The sequence below is a fragment of the Heterodontus francisci genome, chromosome 28 (genome assembly GCF_036365525.1).
Source record: "Heterodontus francisci isolate sHetFra1 chromosome 28, sHetFra1.hap1, whole genome shotgun sequence".
Classification (NCBI taxonomy): domain Eukaryota; kingdom Metazoa; phylum Chordata; class Chondrichthyes; order Heterodontiformes; family Heterodontidae; genus Heterodontus; species Heterodontus francisci.
The window spans coordinates 22,087,527-22,108,904 of NC_090398.1; the positions used below are offsets into that span (position 1 = coordinate 22,087,527).

Consider the following 21,378-nt stretch of genomic DNA (forward strand, 5'->3'; position numbering starts at 1 on the left):
GTCTGAAAAACATCATCTCACCACCGCTCCCCGCTTTCCGTCCCTTCGACAATTTTGTATCCTATGGCCTTTCATTTTGCTAACAAGTCTATTATATGGTACTTTGTCAAGCAGCATTTGAAAGTCCATGTGTACAAAATCAACACTCCACCCTCATTAACCCACTCCATGACTTCATTGAAGAAGTTGATGACTTTAGGCAAACTTAATTTGCCTTTAACAGATCCGGACTGACTTTCATTTATTGGCCCATAAGTTTACAAGTGCCAATTAATTTTTATTCGGATTATTGTTTCCAAAAGATTCCCCATCATTGACATTCGGCTGGTTGGCCTGTTGCTGGCAGGTGTATCCCTCTTCCCTTTTTTGAACAGGGATGTAACATTTGCAATCCTCCAGTCCGCTGGCACCAGCCCTCATCCGAGGAGGATGAGAAGATTGTGGTCACAGTCTCCACAATTTCCACCCTTCCTTCCCTCAGTAATTCAGGATACATCCCAATCAGACCTGATGACTTTTCTACTTTAAAGGACTGCCAACCTTTTAAGGACATTCTCTTCGTCTATTTTTATTCTACTCAATATCACTCCTGCCTCCTCCTTTCATGCTGCATTGACAGCATCCTCTTCCCGAGTGAAAACACATGTAAATTACTCATTTAGTACCTCAGCCATGCCCTCTGCCTCCACAAATTCTCATTTTTTGGTCCCTAATCAGGTCCACTATTCCTCTGACTACCCTTTCATTATTATGTATTTATAAAACAATTCTGGATTCCCTTTTATGTTTGCCACTAATCTATTCTCATATGCTCTCTTGGCCCTTCATATTCCCTTTAAGATCTCCTCTGCATTTGTTATATTCAGTTTTGTTCTCTACTGTAGTATGAACTTTACAATTCCCATGTACTGTATTTTTCCATCTCATTTTGACCTGTATATCGTTTATTACCCAGGCTGCTCCAGGTGTGAATGCCGTTCCTTCCTTCTTCCCGTGCTCCAATAGGAATGTGTCTACTCTGGATGAAGCATCTCCTGTTTGACGTCCTCCCATTTTTCATTATTGTTTTGCTGGACAATTTTTGATTCCAATCCATCTGAGCCAGATCCCTTTTCAACTCAGTAAAGTGAGTCCTCCTGTACTGAAGTATTTTTATGTTTGATTGTACCTTGTCCTTTCCCATTACTATTATTATTTGAAGCTGGATGAGATTATGATCACAGTTCCACAAATGCTCTCCCACTAAAACATGCTACATTTCTCCACTTTATTCCCCAGAGGGAATCTTGAGAATTCTCTACCCCAGAGAGTTGTGGATGTTCCCTCATTAAGAATATTTAAATCCGAGATAGATAGATTTTTTATCTCTCAGGGAATCGAGAGATATGGGGAGTGGGCGGGAAAGTGGAGTTGAGGCAGAAGATCAGCCATGATCGTACTGAATGCTGGAACAGACTCAAGGGGCCTCCTGTTCCTATTTCTTATGTTCTTATCTTCATAGAACTAGATTCAGCAAAACTTCCTTCCTTGTTGGGCTGGAAACACTGATAAAAGAAGTTCTCTTGTATACATTTTAGGAATTTCTCCCACTCTTTGCATGTTACACTGTTATTATCCCAGTCTATATTAGGATGATTGAAATTTCCCTTCATCACTACACTGCAGTTCTTACATCTTCCTATAAATTGCCTGCAATTTGCTCCTCAATCACTTTTCCATTATTTGGTGGTCTATATTACTCAGTAATGCAATAGCTCCTCTATTGTTGTTTAATTGTCATCGAATACATTCTTGTCCTTCTCCACTCAACAACATCAACCCTCTCCAGAGCTACAATAGTTTTTTGATCGATACAGCAAACACATCCCTTCTTAACGTTCCCTAATACCTTGTAATTAGGAATATTAAGTTCCCAATTTGCTCCTTCTTGGAGTATCTCTGCTACTGCCATTGTATCATTCTTCCATGTGGCGACTTGCGCCTGTATCTCACCGACCTTATTTACCATGCCACATGTATTCAGGTATCTGCACTCCAAACACATCTTAGACTGCTTCACATTTGGCTGCTGTCCATTCCCTTGTATTATTGCACTATTATTTACATTAGTTCCATTTGCTTCTCCCAGTCCTCTGTGCATCTAGTTTCCCCTCACGACATTTTATTCTGGTGCTCACCCCACTGCCCAATTAACTTAAACCATCTCCCAAAGTACCAGTTAACTAGACAGTGAGGACACTGATCCCAGCTGTGTTCAGGTGTAACCTCTCCATCTTCTCCAGGTCTATCCTGCCCCAGACCTTATCCCATTGCCCCAGAATCTGAAACTCTCTCCTGCACCATTTCTCCAGACACACATTAACCTGGAGTACTGTGGTTAGTTCTGGGCATCTTAGGAAGGATATATTGGCCTTGGAGAGAGTGCAGCACAGATTTACTAGAGTGATACTGGAACTTCAAGGGTTAAATTTCAAAGAGAGATTCCAGAGGTTTGGGTTGCATCCCCTGGAATTAAGAAGGTGATTTGAGTGAAATTTTCAACATATTATGGGAATGGTTATGGTAAATAGAAAGAAGCCATTTCTGTTGGTTGGGGAATTTAGGATGAGGGGAAAGAGTCTACAAATTAGAGAATGAGGTGTGTAGTAACACTTCGACATGTGAAGGGTGGCAGAAATTTGGAACACTCTGCTGCAAACAGCAATTGATGCTGGGCCAAATGATAGACTTACACCTCAAATTAATGCATATTTGTTCTCTAATCTCATTTAAAGGGATATCGGGCAAAGGCAGCTGTATGGAGTTAGGTGAAAGATTTTTTTTTTTTAAATCACTGGGTCCATCCTCCCCAGGATACGCACTGTCTGATCATACTGGGTCCATCCTCCCCAGGTTACACACTGTCTGATCACACTGGGTCCATCCTCCCCGGGTAACACACTGTCTGATCACACTGGGTCCATCCTCCCCGGGTTACACACTGTCTGATCACACTGGGTCCATCCTCCCCAGGATACGCACTGCCTGATCACACTGGGTCCAGCCTCCCTGGGTTACGCACTGTCTGATCACACTGGGACCATCCTCCCCTGTTACATCGTTATCTCTGCTGAAAATCATACTTCTGTAATATCTTTATTTCAAAAGGAGAATTTACTGTTGATGTGAGGTTCCCATTAAATTTTACTGATTTTGTGATGGATCACCAGGAATCATCTTATTCACAGGTGCCCAGCTCGGAGAAGTACTCTAAGAGGAGACTGATATTGAAGAGGTCTGGGAGATACAACCCTTTGCAGGTGGGAGGAGTTTGAGACTTTTAATAACAAATATTTCACCATCAAAGAGGAATGTGTAATGCCTAAGTGTGTTGTGAGGTTTTCAAGTATTTTAATAAGTAATGAAAATGTCATCATTTGTATTCTGGGGTATCAGCTACTTTCAAAGTACTATTTAGTTAATGGGGATTTCTTTTAGTTTAGTTGTATACAAAAAGTCTTAGAATGTGAAATTTTGTCTTGTAATTCTTGAAATTGGTTTGGGCGCTTATATCTCATATTTTTAACATTAACAGTCTCGCTAAGTTTGTAATCGTCCCTTTTTAAACAGTGAGATAACGAGATCATTGATATGTGGAATATCTTAACGGGTTTTCCAATCTCAGAAAACACCAATAATGTGTAATTACACATTGACAATTATATGCAATCATAATTCTCCAACTATATGTGTGTCTCACTGTTTGTCTGCCCTCACCCATGTGTTCAATTAAAACTATCAGTCAGCGTACATTTCTTTACCCACTGTGGAAAGCTAAAAGTGACTCGGTCACATCAGTAATTTCTCCAAACTATAGCTGAAGTTATCTTCCGGCAATAATTTATAACCAAATTTGAGACCTTGTAAAATTCAGTTACCTACTGTTTCATTCACCAACACTGGGATAATAAACACTTAACAACAAATTATATTTTCACAGCACTTTAAACATCAGAAACCATCCCAAAGCGCTTCACAGAAGCCAAATCAGACAAAAGATGGGCGCTGAATAAAGGATGTAGAACGAGGGGTGGCCAAAAGATTGGTCAAGTTAGTCATTTTTAAGCAGTGTCCAAATTGAGGAGAGGGAGGTGGAGAGGTTTAGGTGGGAATTGTAGAGCAGAGATCAGGACCAGCAGAAGGTGTGACCACCATAGTTGGAGTGAAGAGAGGGTGAAATATACAAGAGACCAGAATTTGAGAAATGGAGTGTTCTCAGAGGGCGTCTTGCTGAGCTGGAGGAGGAAGGAGACCATGAAAGGAGTTAAACAGAACGATTAGTACAAAAGCAAAATAGTGCAGATGCTGGAAATCTGAAATAAATCAGAAAATGCTGGAAATGCTCAGCAGGTCAGGCAGCATTTCTGAAGAGAAAATCAGAGTTAACGTTTCAGCTCTGTGACCCTTTTTTTTTTAAAGAGATACAGCACTGAAACAGGCCCTTCGGCCCACCGAGTCTGTACTGACCAACAACCACCCATTTATACTAATCCTATATTAATCCCATATTCCCTACCACATCCCCACCATTCTCCTACCACCTACCTATACTAGGGGCAATTTGCAATGGCCAATTTACCTATCAACCTGCAAGTCTTTGGCTGTGGGAGAAAACGAGGGCACCCGGCAGAAACCTACACAGTCACAGGGAGAACTTGCAAACTCCACACAGGCAGTACCCAGAACCAAACCCAGGTCGCTGGAGCTGTGAGGCTGCAGTGCTAACACTGCGCCACTTTTGTCTCCACAGATGCTGCCTGACCTGCTGAGTATTTCCAGCATTTTCTGTTTTTGTATAAAAAGATCAGTGATGGGACCCCCTACCCATTAGTAATTTGGGCAGTTCATTGTTTGAAGTTTAATCATCAGGATCCTCCTATCTGTGTGAAAGACGGTTTTTCAGCCCTGAACCACTTGGCATCTAAAACATTCCTGAAGTTTGTTTCTCTCTGGCGTCTGTTTTTATTCAGTCAGTTTGACAAATGATCTCATTAACATGAACTTATTTCAGTAAAAACACAAGTCCCTGATCCATTCTCAGCTCATTCACATCCATTCCTAACTGTCTGAAACTGACAAACATTGCTGTGTTAAACAATAATTCATTGTAATAATGAATTGGGAACAAGTTCTCTCTCGGAAGTTACTCCTATTCTGTGACTGGATTGTGTTCATTCCGGCCTCAAGTAACTATAGGCTGATTTTCCAGGTGCTTGGCAGAGAGGGATAATTTGCCAGTGCAAATATGTTAATAGTTTACTGAGCTGAACTTTGTGGTGGGTCTGAACTTCTGATCCCGCCTTTGATCAGTTAAATTAAAACGTACCGGGTAATGAACAGTTCAGTGAGTCAAAAAGATAAAAGAAAATGTACCAAGTTGGAAGGACAAGGTTCCCAACACTGTCTGTCTGAACTGTGAATACCAACAGTAGGAATGAGGCGCCTCTGGACCAGAATGGGGTAAATCCCCAGAGTTCTTTTTCCTGCTTTCTGGTTCACAACTGCCCTTCAAATGTGTCTGTGACAGCTGGAGCCCAGTAGGGTTTAACCCTGACATCCCTGGTTTAAAATGTACTGCCTCAGGCATGCTGTGAGCCCACAGCTGCAGAATAGCTGCATCCCCGGCAGCCGGGCAATGCAACAGGCTTCAGAGAGGAAGAAACGAGAGAGAAATGAAAGAGTAAACACACAAATGAGGCTTTGCTGCTACATGAACCTCACCTTGATGAAGCAGGGAGTTTATATCTCTTTATTTACATGTGGATGTTGAAAGCTCTATCCTAGTTATACTGAATTAACCAATCAGGTAGAAGTTCCTTGTTTGATTTTAACAAATTACAAACTGTGAATTTGATCTGATCCTTACTCTGTGAGATTCCGAGCTCCAGCCTCGGTGTGAAAGATGCTTCCTGTCCTCAGGATGGATTTCAACTCAACTATTCCTCATTTGCTTCAGAACAGGGAAAGGTCTTTCTAGTGAAACCGAATCCAATCAGTCAGACAACTTGTGGCCAATTCAGCTGTGAACAACGTTCAATTTATTTTATCTCTTCTTCTTCCAGGGAAATGCAATGAAACAGACAAATAGTGAGAAATAAATTGTTACATTTCCCTCTGAGAGACTGGTTGCTTAAATCCCAATTGAATTCCTGAGGTTTGCGGGTTGAGCCAGGGACTAGTGTCTTGTCTGTGAGCTGAGGGAAAGGCTGTTTCTGTACATGAGCACATTAACCATTTAACTGCTGAATTAAACAATCCCTGAACATAATAAACAGGAGTAGGAGTAGGTCATTGGGCCCCTGGAGCCGGTTCCGCCAATCAGTAAGATCAGAGCTGATCTGATTGTGACATTAACTTCACTTTCCTGCTGGTCCTCCATAACACTCGACTCACTTGTAGATCAAAAATCAGTCTAACTCAGCCATGAATATATTCTATGACCCAGCCTCCGCTGCTCTCTGGGGTAGAGAATTCTAAAGATAAACAACCCTCAGAGAAGAAATTGCTCCTCAACTCCATCTTAAATGGGAAACCACTTATTTTTAAACTGTGCCCCCTAGTTCTAGATACCACTAGATGGGAAAGATCTGAAATCTAAAATACAACCAAAATTCACTCAATCCTGTGTTTTGAAACAGAAACTGATCTCACTTCACAATCCATTGCACGGCCTCATGCTGGAGAATTGTCTCGGTGGTCAGACTCTGCCAATCTCATTCTCACCATTTCCTGCCTCACCTTGTAACCTTTGTGTACTGTCTACAGGACCAGTGTTTCTCAGAGTAAATTGGACTTTCTCTTACCTTTCTCCCCAGTCGATCTATGGAAGCTCTTTGAATGGGAAGGGTTCTCTCTGGTTGGTGCTCTCAGAATCCTGTGCTGGTTCACCTGCTGTTGTTCCTCAGTCTACAATCCCTGTTTACTTCCAGCTGTGGACCTTTCTCATCACTCCACCATTCACCAGGAGATCTAATTATAGCAGGGCAGAAAATTAGAATAACATCGCTTCCTTCAAGATTAATGCAATGTTCATTTGTTCCCTAATGTATAATAACAAAAGTAACAAACTTAAATACAATATTGAATTGAATAAACAGCCTCAAGTATCTGTGCTCCAACATTCTATGTCTCTTTAAAGCTGCAGCCACAACATGTGAGAAACTAATTCTTCAGTCACTGGTTCGAGGAGATCGTGCATTCCACATCTCCCGATAGTCAGTCCCTGGTTAGAGGCAGTTCATTCTCCATGACTCTCGGTTCAGTCCCCAGTTCGTAACAGTTCATTCCCCATGTCTTGATCTTCAGTCCCTGGTTAGATACAGTTCATTCCCCATGTCTCTGTCTTCAGTTCCCATTTAAAGACAGTGCATGCAATGAATTATAAAGTTAGATACCATCAGCAATGAACTTGCTTTTCTTTTAATATGAATGGTAATTTACAGGCACACCCGGACAATATACATTTACATGTATGTAATAAAGTATCTATGAGTGAAAATTAGAATCAGTAACTGAATAATTTACAGTAGATTGCATAATTAAATACAGCCTACTTTTAGTCTGAAGTGAAATCAAATCACTATCTCTAGAATTAGAACAGGACTTGGGGATTGGAGGTTGAGAATTTATTTTATTGGGGTCACTTCCGAGATACAATAGATGTGATTGAGGAATTGGAGTTTGAGGATTTATCAGGATCATTATCGAGATACAATAGATGTGATTGGGGAATTGGAGTTTGAGGATTTATCAGGATCATTATCGAGATACAATAGATGTGATTGGGGAATTGGAGTTTGAGGATTTATCAGGATCATTATCGAGATACAATAGATGTGATTGGGGAATTGGAGTTTGAGGATTTATCGGGATCACTCTCGAGATACAATAGATGTGATTGGGGAATTGGAGTTTGAGGATTTATCGGGATCACTCTCGAGATACAATAGATGTGATTGGGGAATTGGAGTTTGAGGATTTATCAGGATCACTCTCGAGATACAATAGATGTGATTGGGGAATTGGAGTTTGAGGATTTATCAGAATCATTCTCGAGATACAATAGATGTGATTGGGGAATTGGAGTTTGAGGATTTATCGGGATCACTCTCGAGATACAATAGATGTGATTGGGGAATTGGAGTTTGAGGATTTATCAGGATCACTCTCGAGATACAATAGATGTGATTGGGGAATTGGAGTTTGAGGATTTATCGGGATCATTATCGAGATACAATAGATGTGATTGGGGAATTGGAGTTTGAGGATTTATCGGGATCACTCTCGAGATAAATAGATGTGATTGGGGAATTGGAGTTTGAGGATTTATCGGGATCACTCTCGAGATACAATAGATGTGATTGGGGAATTGGAGTTTGAGGATTTATCAGGATCATTATCGAGATACAATAGATGTGATTGGGGAATTGGAGTTTGAGGATTTATCGGGATCACTCTCGAGATACAATGGATGTGATTGGGGAATTGGAGTTTGTGGATTTATCGGGATCACTCTCGAGATAAAATAGATGTGATTGGGGAATTGGAGTTTGAGGATTTATCAGAATCACTCTCGAGATACAATAGATGTGATTGAGGAATTGGAGTTTGAGGATTTATCAGGATCACTCTCGAGATACAATAGATGTGATTGGGGAATTGGAGTTTGAGGATTTATCGGGATCACTCTTGAGATACAATAGATGTGATTGGGGAATTGGAGTTTGAGGATTTATCGGGATCACTCTCGAGATACAATAGATGTGATTGGGGAATTGGAGTTTGAGGATTTATTGGGATCACTCTCGAGATAAATAGATGTGATTGGGGAATTGGAGTTTGAGGATTTATCGGGATCACTCTCGAGATACAATGGATGTGATTGGGGAATTGGAGATTGAGGATTTATCAGAATCACTCTCGAGATACAATAGATGTGATTGGGGAATTGGAGTTTGAGGATTTATCGGGATCACTCTCGAGATACAATAGATGTGATTGGGGAATTGGAGATTGAGGATTTATCAGGATCACTCTCGAGATACAATAGATGTGATTGGGCAATTGGAGTTTGAGGATTTATCAGAATCATTCTCGAGATACAATAGATGTGATTGGGGAATTGGAGTTTGAGGATTTATCAGGATCACTCTCGAGATACAATAGATGTGATTGGGGAATTGGAGATTGAGGATTTATCAGAATCATTCTCGAGATACAATAGATGTGATTGGGGAATTGGAGTTTGAGGATTTATCGGGATCACTCTCGAGATACAATAGATGTGACTGGGGAATTGGAGATTGAGGATTTATCAGAATCATTCTCGAGATACAATAGATGTGATTGGGGAATTGGAGTTTGAGGATTTATCGGGATCACTCTCGAGATACAATAGATGTGATTGGGGAATTGGAGTTTGAGGATTTATCGGGATCACTCTCGAGATACAATAGATGTGATTGGGGAATTGGAGTTTGAGGATTTATCGGGATCACTCTCGAGATACAATAGATGTGATTGGGGAATTGGAGTTTGAGGATTTATCGGGATCACTCTCGAGATACAATAGATGTGATTGGGGAATTGGAGTTTGAGGATTTATCGGGATCACTCTCTAGATACAATAGATGTGATTGGGGAATTGGAGTTTGAGGATTTATTGGGATCACTCTCGAGATACAATAGATGTGATTGGGGAATTGGAGTTTGAGGATTTATCGGGATCACTCTCGAGGTACAATAGATGTGATTGGGGAATTGGAGATTGAGGATTTATCAGAATCATTCTCGAGATACAATAGATGTGATTGGGGAATTGGAGTTTGAGGATTTATCGGGATCACTCTCGAGGTACAATAGATGTGATTGGGGAATTGGAGTTTGAGGATTTATCGGGATCATTCTCGAGATACAATGGATGTGATTGGGGAATTGGAGTTTGAGGATTTATCGGGATCACTCTCGAGATACAATAGATGTGATTGGGGAATTGGAGTTTGAGGATTTATCGGGATCACTCTCGAGGTACAATAGATGTGATTGGGGAATTGGAGTTTGAGGATTTATCGGGATCATTCTCGAGATACAATGGATGTGATTGGGGAATTGGAGTTTGAGGATTTATCGGGATCACTCTCGAGATACAATAGATGTGATTGGGGAATTGGAGTTTGAGGATTTATCGGGTTCACTCTCGAGATACAATAGATGTGATTGGGGAATTGGAGTTTGAGGATTTATCAGGATCACTCTCGAGATACGTTAGATGTGATTGGGGAATTGGAGTTTGAGGATTTTTCGGGATCACTCTCGAGATACAATAGATGTGATTGGGGAATTGGAGTTTGAGGATTTATCGGGATCACTCTCGAGATACAATAGATGTGATTGGGGAATTGGAGTTTGAGGATTTTTCGGGATCACTCTCGAGATACAATAGATGTGATTGGGGAACTGGAGTTTGAGGATTTATCGGGATCACTCTCGAGATACAATAGATGTGATTGGGGAATTGGAGTTTGAGGATTTATCAGGATCACTCTCGAGATACGTTAGATGTGATTGGGGAATTGGAGTTTGAGGATTTTTCGGGATCACTCTCGAGATACAATAGATGTGATTGGGGAATTGGAGTTTGAGGATTTATCGGGATCACTCTCGAGATACAATAGATGTGATTGGGGAATTGGAGTTTGAGGATTTTTCGGGATCACTCTCGAGATACAATAGATGTAATTGGGGAATTGGAGTTCGAAGATTCAATCGCGTAATAAATTATTGATGCAGATAGAATCCCTTCAATCTTTGGGTGTTTATATAAATAAGTCAGTATAAATCAATAAGTTACTGACCGATTTCATCTGCAGAAACTTTCTTTACTGATCCATGATGAATTATTTGGAGATAAATTCCGGGACATTTAATTTACCTAAACAGATATTTAACTGAAGCTGTGTACAATTGGTGACTGAGGTGGAGCATGCTCACTGTCACCACTGAGCCAGAGCTCTGCATCAATTAATGATCCTCAGTTAGTCCGCTCCTCCCACTGCCTATGATCAGGAGATTGACAGCTCCTCCCATCAATCTGCAAACAGGGAGCCTAAAGCCCCGCTCACACTTTTGACCAGCACTGCATTACGTAGCTCTTTTTTAATTCTTTCATGGGATGCGGTCATCGCGGTTATGGCCAGCAATTATTTCACATCCCTAATTGCCTTTGAGAAGGTGGTGATGAGCCTCTTGATAAACCACTGCAGGCCATGTGGTGTAGGTACACCCACAGTGCTGTGAGGCAGGGAGTTCCAGGACGTTGACCCAGCGACAGTGAAGGAACAGCGATAGAGTTTCAAGTCATAATGATGTGTGACTTGGAGGGACACTTGTAGATGGTGGTGTTCTCATGCATCTGCTTCCTTTGGCCTTGTCGGTGGTAGAGGTAATGGGTCCAGAAGGTACCGTCAAAGCAGCCTTGGCAAGTTGTTGCAATGCATCTTGTAGATGGTACACACCGCTACCACTGCGTGCCAGTGGTGGAGGGAGTGAATGCTTAAAGTGGTGGATGTGGTGCTGATGAATCAGGCTGCTTTGTCCTGTATGGTGTCGAGCTTCTTGGGTGTTGTTGGAGCTGCAGTCTGCGGAGCTTAACATCTTCCACAGGAAAAAAGTTTGAAGCTATTATTAAAAATGTTTTAGCAGGGCACTTAGAAACATTCAAGGTAACCAGGCAGAGTCAACATGGTTTTGAGAAAGGGAAATCATGTTTCACCAATTTACTGGAGTGCTTTGAAGAAGTAAGGTGTTGTGGATAAAGGGAAAATCGATGGATATACTGTACGTAGATTTCCAGAAGGCATGTGATAACATAATGGCATGGATAGAAGATTGGCTTGCTAACAGGAAACAGAAAGTAGGCAGAAATTGGTCATTTTCTAGTTGGCAAGATGTAATGAGTGGTGTGCCACAGGATCAGCACTGGAGCCACAACGTTTTGTAATTATATAAACAACTTGGATGAAAGGACCGAAGGTATGGTTACCAAATTTGCCGATAACAGAAAGGAAGGTAGGAAAATAAGTTGTGAAGAGGACATAAGGATGCTAACAAAGGGATAGAGATAGGTTACGTGACTGGCTAAAGATCTGACAAATGGAGAAAAAACTGAAATTACCCATTTTGGCAGGAAGAATAAAAAAGGATATTAACTAGATGGTGAAAGATTGAAGAGCTCTGAGATGCAGTGGGACCTGGGTGTCCTCGTGCATGAATCGCAAAAGGTTAGTATGCAGGTACAGTATGTAATTAGGAAAGCTAATAGAATGTTATCATTTATTGCGAGGGGAATTGAATACAAAAGTAGTATTGAGGGGTCTCAATAGGGTAGATGGAGGAAGGATGTTTCCTCTTGTGGAAGAATCTAGAACTAAGGGTCACTGTTTAGAAATAAGAGCTCACCCATTTCAGACAGAGATGAGGAGAGGGTCGTGAATCTTTGGAACTCTCTTCCTCAAAAGGCGGTGGAAGCAATGTCTCCGAATATTTTTAAGACAGAGGTACATAGATTCTTGATAAACAAGGGAATGAAAGGTTATCGGTGGTAGATGGGAATATGGAGTTGAGGTTACAGTCCGATCTGCCATGATCTTGTTGAATGGCAGAGCGGGTTTGAGGGGCCAAGTGACCTACTCCTGCTCTAATTTTGTATGTCTAGCTCGGTGGGGGATGCAGCAATGATAATGCCATTAAATGCCAAGGGGAGATGGTTAGTTTCTCTCTTCCTGGAGATGCTCTTTGCCTTGCACTTGTGTGGCACGAATGTTATTTGTCCGGACAGCATGGCTACACGACCCAACCTGACGGGACTCGACAACATTTCAACACTCCCCACTGCTCTCATGCTCAGATTTCTGTTCTGGGATTACTGCAGTGTTCCAGTGAACATCAACGCATGCTTGAGGAACAGCATCTCATTTACCGATTAGGGCACACTACAGCCTGCCGGTCTGCGCACTGAGATCAATAATTTCAGAGCATGACAGGCCCCCCATTTTACTTTTATTTTTAGTTCTTTTTTCTTTTTTCGTGTGTTTATTTTATTTTATCTTAGTTTGTTCAGTTTGCTTACCCACTGTTTTTTTTTCATGTTTATTCTTGCGGCTGTTCAGTTTTCAGTCCATTGACACCCTATCTGTGCTAATGCTTTGTCTTTCAACACACCAGTAACATATTGTTTGCCTTTGCTCCACGGCCTTCTGGTCAGCTATTCTGTGACCTTGTCCTATCTACACCTTCTCCTTTGTTATCTCTTGCCCCACCCCCACTTTACTTGCTTAAAACCTTTCACATTTCTAATATTTGCCAGTTCTGAAGAAGGGTCACTGCCCTGAAACGTTAACTCTGCTTCTCTCTCCACAGATGCTGCCAGACCTGCTGAGAATTTCCAGCATTTCTTGTTTTTATTTCTCGACATGTGTTGGGTTCGGATGGGGTGGGGTCGGGCCAGGTCAGACACACTCTAACAGCCTTGTGTTACAATTGTGCTTGTGAAACACTGGAAACTGCAGATCTTTTGAAGTGTGCTTCCTACTCTGCTTGGTATTTCAACTTACTGTGTACTAATCAATAAACGGTTCTTACCTACATTGTAGTAGAACTCAGCCCCAGGCTCATAATTATCCGGTTCGCCCTTTCTTGCCCTTTCCTGATTCTAGGGGTGTTGAAAGTCTTTGCCGTTTTAATCTTAATGAAATATTTACAATGTAATCAGTTGCTGCAGTGTTATGTAATAAGATGTTTTTAATGAGTTCTATTTTTCATTGACACAAATTTAACCTTTTTGTGTTTTGGTTTATCTCTTGGTTTTCCTTCGTGCTTCGAATACTTGGTGACAAAAGCAGCTTACCAGCTTCAATCTGCATTAATAGGAACTTGGCCCTTTTCTTTAATTGCACAGTTTTCAAATGAATTGACTGCATCTCGTTAGGGGTTGGAAAGACTTCTCGTGCCTGCCTCAAAACATATTGTACTGAATAAAGAAAATAAAGGAGGCTTGTCAGGTAAATTAAGAGATTTAAAGGGGAAAGACAACTAATTAGGCTTTGAATTTGGAATATATTTAATGAATTGTCAGACCTGATAAATCGTTGTTTTTAGTTTAATGTGGCCTCAGTGTTTATGGATAATTAATGAAATTAAGAGGCATTTCTCATATACAAATCTGGGCATTGGTACTTAACTGTTGAAAGATAATTTTGAATATATTTTAATTTCTTATTTCATTAGATGCCGCTAAATATGAAGCTGTTGTAAATCAGTTAATTTTTTTTGCAAAATCTGATCTACCGGATTAAAATATTATATCAAGGAGAGACATTTCAAAGATTACTGAACTAATAATACAGAGGCCTGGACTCATGATCCAGTGACAGCCAAACACTCTGCACTAGTCTGCAGTGAGTGATTCCATCGAAGGGAGAGCACAACCTCTTTAATATAGGAATATATATTTTATAATAACTAATCACTTAGGACCTTTGTTGTCTCTGCATCTCAGCTGCTCACTGGATAAACTTGCAGCAAGCATTTCAACCTGTAAAGCAGGAGTCTAGGTAATGTATAATGATATTTTCTGAGCCTTCAGCTAATGCTATGTTTATTTTAAGCAATACAGATACTGGTACAGTGTGGGACAACCTGTCTGGGCACAACTCCATGGGTTTCTGTTTAACTAGTGACCAAACAATCACTAACTTCTATGGTAACAATCTCAGGCTCACCACCTCCAGTACGTGGTTCCAATCTTAATGTACTTTTTAAACAACCTTTCATGTCCAGTTACAGTTTTTGTTGCTTATCTGCACAAGGTTTTTTGGAGAAATATGTTGTGGAACCAACCAGAGAGCAAGCTATTCTAGATTTGGTGTTGTGTAATGAGGTGGGATTAATTAATGATCTCATTGTTATGGATCCTCCACGGAAAAGTGATCATAGCATGCTAGAATTTCAAATTCAGTTTGAGGGCGAGAAGCTGGAGTCCCACACGAGCGTTCTGGAGTTAAACAAAGGTAAGTATAAAGGTATGAGGACAGATTTGGCCCTAGTGGACTGGACAGGAAGACTACAAGGTAGGACAGTTGACGAGCAGCGGCAGATGTTTAAGGAGATATTCAATTTATCCCAACTAAAATATATTCCAGAGAGGAAGTAAGATTCTCAGAGGGGGAGAAACATCCATGGCTAAGAAAGGAAGTTAAGGATAACATAAAGACAAAAACTGAGGCATACCATATTGCAAAGGCCAGTGACAGGTTGGAAGACTGGGAAATTTTTAAAGATCAACAAAGGGTTACTAAAAAAGTAATAAAAAGAGCAAAGGTAAATTATGAAGGAAAAATAGCGCAAAATATAAAAACGGATAGCAAAAGCTTCTAAAAGAATATAAAAGGGAAGAGAGTAGCTAAAGTGAATGTTGGTCCTTTGGAGGATGAGACTGGGGAGCTAATAGAAGGGAACACAGAAATGGCAGAGATACTAAATCAATATTTTGCTTCAGTTTTTACGGTGGAAGACACTAGTACCATCCCAATAGTATCAGGTAATGCAGAGGTTATAGAAAGGGAGGAACTTAGAACAATCACCACCACGAGGGAAAAGGTACTGAGCAAACTATTGAGATAGAAGGCAGACAAGTCCCCAAGGCCTGATGGCCTACATCCTAGGGTCTTAAAGGAAGAGGCAGCGGAGATAGTGGACCTATTGGTTATAATATTCCAAAATTCTCTGGGATGCGGGAAAGGTTCCAGTGGATTGGAAAAAAGCTAATGTAACGCCTTTATTCAAAAAGGGAGGGAGGCAGAAAGTAGGAAACTATAGACCAGTTAGTGTAACATCTTTCGTTGGGAAATTGTTAGAATTCATTATTAAGGAAGTAATAACAGGACATCTAGAAATTCAAAACGCAATCCATCATAGTCAGCATGGTTTTAAGAAAGGTATATCAAGTTTTACTAATTTGCTAGAGTTCTTCAAAGCTGTAACAAGCAAAGTGGATAATGGGGATTCTGTAGATGTCGTTTATCTGGACTTCCAGAAGGCATTTGATAAGGTGCCGCACAAAAGGTTAATACAGGAGGTAAGATCAGATGGGGTTCGGGGCAATTTATTAGCTTGGATGGAGGATTGGCTAGCCAACAGAAAACAAAGAGTCGGGATAAATGGGTCTTTTTCTGGTTGGCAAGATGTAACTAGTGGGGTGCCACAGGGTTCAGTCCTCGGGCCCCAACTATTTACAATCTATATTAATAACTTGGATGCAGGGATAGAAGGTACTATAGCCAAATTTGCAGATGACACTAAAATAGGTGAGACAGGAAGTTGCAATAAAGAAATAAGAAATCTACAAATGGATATGGATAGATTAGATAAATGGGCCAAAATTTGGCAGATGGATTTTAACGTGGATAAGTGTGAGGTTACCCATTTTGGTCGGAAAGGCAAATTATTATCTAAATGGAGAGAAACTTCAACGTGCTTAGGTGCAGAGAGATCTAGGTGTCCTCATGCATGAATCGCAGAAAACTAGTTTGCAGGTACAGCAGGTGATAAGGAAGGCAAATGGAATTTTGGCATTTATTGCTAAAGGAATAGAGTATAAAAGTAGGGAAGTGTTGCTACAACGGTACAAGGCATTAGTGAGACAGCACCTGGAGTATTGCGTACAGTTTTGGTCACCTTACTTGACAAAGGATGTAGTTGCATTGGAGGCAGTTCAGAGGAGGTTCACTAGATTCATTCCAGAGATGGGGGGCTTATCCACAATGTATGCCCATAATTCCAGGAACGAGAGTTTGGAGATAGGATGGTAGTTTGCAACGACAGAGGGTTCAAGGGTGTTTCTATTGAGGAGAGGCTAATGACAACAGAAGCGGAGGAGGAGAGTTCCTGAAGAGAGGAAGCCATTAACAATATCAACTAACATGGGGACTAGGAAGGGAAGGGGGTGGTTATTTAAATATAATGGGAGAAGTATTTAAATAATTACAGAAGTAGCTGCAGCTCGTCGGCTCATCTGAATCCCAGATGGAAAATATGAGGGGAAATCTACATAAAATGTGATGTGTCCATTTCTCTTCAGTAAAGCACAATGACTGTTCTCAGCATATTGCTGGTCTGGTCACGATCCTGATTCTAGCCCCAGAGTTGCCGGTTAAGTCAGTGTTGTGGGTTCTGCAGGTAATGAACACACCCTGGGTAAAGATCAGTTGTACAATGCAGTCATAAACACAACCTTCAGCTTGATCAGTTCAATCCTCCCCCGCCCTATTCTCTGGCACAGGGCTGAATCTGAATCGCACACCGTCTCATTCAGATTAGATTGTCCTGATCCTTTAACCAGTCATTAAAATTACTTGCATACACAATGACTGAACTGCCCCCAAACTGTTCCGAAGACCCCACACTGAAGCCAGGTTCTGTAGCTGGAATCAAATCTTTATCCTGAAATCAGTATCACTGCTCACCATAAATTGTCTATTACCAAACTATAAATGGGCAGAGAGAGGAAGGGGCAAAGATTGTGGTTAGTTTATTGGGATCACACATCATAGAGAAGGGTAAAGTGAACCATCTGATTGAACACGTTATTTATTCGGAATTATCTCCCCTTTAGATCTTGAGCTGTTTCTTGGAGCTGATTCTAATTCACCATAAATGCAAGTCTTTCGAATCCCAGCTCTATTAATCTCAGTATCAGGCTTTTTACAATGTTCCCCTGATCTGGATTGCCATGGAGTACTTCAATCCCCTTCTCCATCATTACAGTTAGTTTATAAAGCTGGTCAGTTATTAGCAAGAGAGCAATGATCATAAAATCAGAGAGACAATCTCCAGTTAATAAGTAACAGTCTCGGCCCTGATCAGGATGTTCACACCCACCATTATCAGGTTCCAGGTTTCACTTACTGGAAATTAATCTGCAAATGTATGTGGTAAACAAGCAAATCCTTTGTATCATTGGCTGGCTAACTTTTATTGGTGGTATCGCAAATTTACCTATTTCATTTCATTTAAAGAAAGATTTGGCAGCAGATTCAATTCATTATGAGACTGTGAAACTGAAATGCTAATGAATTTCAGAATCATAATTTACATTTAGTATTACTGAAAATAGAACCATGTTATCGAAGCTTTACGTCTTTCTCTCATCAAGACAATCTGAAAGAATACCATTGTAAAGGGAAGCAACAACTTTATACTGTATGAGAAGAGAGTTCTTATTTGTTGGCAAATGAACTCCGATTGTTAAAGTTGTTGCCACCGAGAATGCACCAGTTTATGGTGACTGACAGTTAACTGCCAAACTTTGTTTGAAATGTAAACCAGGCAGCTTAACTCTGATTAGTCAAGGGATTGCCCCAAGAAATGAACCAGCGAATGGCTGTCACTTACTTTGTTCAGCTGAAACAGGCGCAATGTGTGCACATGTTCTTTCTGTCTGCAAAGAACAGGGCCCTGTGTATTAATGTATATAGCTTCCAGTACATGCAAAGCGCCACACCGCGAGCCTTACTGACAATCTCAAACTGGTTGTCAGTGTAATTCTTAGCACACTGAGGATTATTTAGCAAATGCCGTCGAATCGCAGAATCACATCCAATGTTGGATACTGTGTTTTAAATTTTGAAAGCACAGGCTAGCCCGTACCTTGACTGTTGCGAACAGTGGAAGGGACATGTTGTTTGATACGATCCACCACTCTTTGTGATGTATGGCCTATATACCTAGCATCACATTAGCATTGAAATTCATATATCACATTACTCATTTGTGTGATAGGCAGGTGAAGCTAGCTGTTTCACACTGCTACTATGTCGTACCAACGCATGTGGTGCTTGCCACTAACAGGATGCTGCCGTCAAACTGAAAAGACGTCCTGCCTATGATACAAATGAGTAACTTGACAGATGAATTTCAATGCCAGTGTGATGCTAGATATATCGGCTGTACATCCCAAAGACTGGCGAATCGTATCCAACATGTGCCTTCTGCTGTCCATAAAGGTATAAGCCATACCCAACCAGCCCGTGCTTGCAAAACTCAAAACACATGGTCCAACATTAGATGTGATTCCGTGATTGGGCAACGTTTGCTAAATAATCCTCAGTGTGCTAAGAATTACGCAGACAACCAATTCAAGATGGTCAGTAGGGCTCACAGTGTGGTGCATTTGTGTGTACTCTACACTACATATATTAACCCACAGGGCCCTGTTATTTGCAGACAGAAAGAACATGTACACGCATTGCGCCTGTTCCAGTTGAACAAAATAAGTGACGTTCATTCCTCAGGGTAATGCCTTGACCAGTGTCAAGCTGTTTGGTTTAACTTTCAAACAACGCCTGGCAGTTTACTGTTTGTCACTGTAAACTGGTGCAGCCTCCATGGCAATGGCTCTAGCAAACAGAGTTCAGTTGCCAACCAACCAGCACTCTCTTCCCCTTACATAGGTATTCTTGCAGATAATCCTGACGAATGCAATGAGTGCCAGACGAAAAGCTTCAACAATATGTCTCTATTTTCAGCAATACTCAAATTTACATTTGATAAATAATAAAACTTTATAATATGGTTCCCAGGTCCTCTGTGTTTGATTCCATTTCCTCCTTCTCCTTGTTGCTCTCTCCAGTGTTTGCTGTCTGATTCCCCACCTATTCTGTTTCTCACCCCTGATTTTACCTACACACCCCCACCTACAATCTTAATTCCCCACTTTGTCTTCCTTTCCTCTTACACTGTTACTGATTCTGCCCCGTATACGTTTGCTCTCCAGCTCTTTATCTGATTCCCTTTCCCCCTTTCCCAAGTCTGATCACTGTCCCTGCTTCCCTCTCCATCTTGCTGCATGCTTGACTTCCCATCCATTGTAAAGGATACATCAAAGCTATTCAAAGAACTCCAGCGTCACACCGAGTCCATGCATGATCCTCTGTAACTTACAGTCTATCTTATATCATCACTGAATGCAGTTACCTGTTTGGGAAAATGGTACCTACAATACTGGACTAGAAATTGGCTAATGTTCCTCTTCAATATTTCTTTCTTTTAGCTTACATATCTCTTTTACTTATCATATGACTCGATTGTTTTGATCCATCGTCCCTACATTCCCCGCCCTGTACAACACTGTCCTAATAATGTTAAATAGCACTGAAATTACTGATCTTTTAACCGTGGTAACAGTGACTGCATTTCTCCCAGTTCTTTCTGTTTGTTGTTCAGAAGGGAAATCCGGTTCCCTTGCCTGAATAATTTCTGTGTCATCAATTCAATTTAAACGCTCGCCATGAAACCTGCTGCTGTTTATAATCTTTCCCACATAATCTGTCGTCTTTCTGCCCAGTTCTTCAATTCCTGCAAGCCAAGGAACTAGCCCTGATTCTGTGGATCCATGAACATGCTTATCCTGAAATAAAGGGGCAACAACACATGAGTTTAAAAGAGAATTGTAAGAGATTGCTACACTCACTGACTCACTGTCCCTCCAATTCAGTTCACTGTACTTGATATTAAGATGATGCTGAAATAGTGGAACACAGTGAATACTCTGGGTTGTGACTACATTCCACCAGTAGTAGCTGAAGAGCTGAGCACCATAACAAGCTGTCTGAGCCAAGCAATTCCAAAGCATCTGACACTGACATATTGGACAATATAAAACATTGACCAGCTGTATCTTATCCACAAAGTCTAAACTTATCACCCTATCAGCCACCTCACAATGATCAGCAAAGTGATAGATGGACTCATCAATAGTGCCATCAAATGTCAGCATTGACCCAACAATAACCTATTTATGGGTGCTCAGTTCATATTGTACCTGAAATCTTCAGACTTATTCACAAATACAAGAGTTAAATTCTGGAGAAGTGCTGATCGCAACTCCCCTTTAACAAGGCAGCATTTCACTCACTTTGGGACCGAAGAATCCTGAACTCAATACAGATAAAAGAATACCCCCAACCGCAACCCCATAACCATCAACCTCTCCACTCCCACCACCCCATACCCCCTCCCCCAAACTCAGGGCTGGAAACTTTAAATTTCAGTGATAGTTAGGGATTATGTTGAAGAGTCCCGGACTCTAGCTTTGCGGTCATTACCGTTTACGAACGTGTATTAGGAGCAGGAGTAGGCCACTCGACCCCTCGAGCCTGCTCCGCCATCCAATATGTTCATGGCTAAACTGCAACTCCACATTTCCACCTACCCCCGATAATCTTCCACCCCTTTGCTTATCAAGAATCTACCTACCTCTGCCTTAAAAATATTCAAAGACTCTGC

At 41.1% G+C, this 21,378-nt stretch overlaps 1 protein-coding gene across 7 annotated transcripts in view; it reads right to left on the reverse strand.

Annotated features, from left to right (window-relative positions):
- The window catches only part of LOC137385131 (NACHT, LRR and PYD domains-containing protein 3-like), a 90,505-nt gene that overhangs the window by 57,174 nt on the left and 11,953 nt on the right, over positions 1 to 21,378 (reverse strand). For 4 of the 7 annotated variants that reach the window (XM_068059947.1, XM_068059949.1, XM_068059954.1 and 1 more), the window contains one exon: positions 6,843 to 7,008. The gene's annotated coding sequence lies outside the window, so the exon portion shown is untranslated. Of the gene's footprint in view, positions 1 to 6,842; positions 7,009 to 13,677; positions 13,780 to 17,080; positions 17,266 to 21,378 lie in introns of those variants that run through there. The other 3 variants (XM_068059953.1, XM_068059950.1, XM_068059952.1) reach the window with 2 other exon arrangements.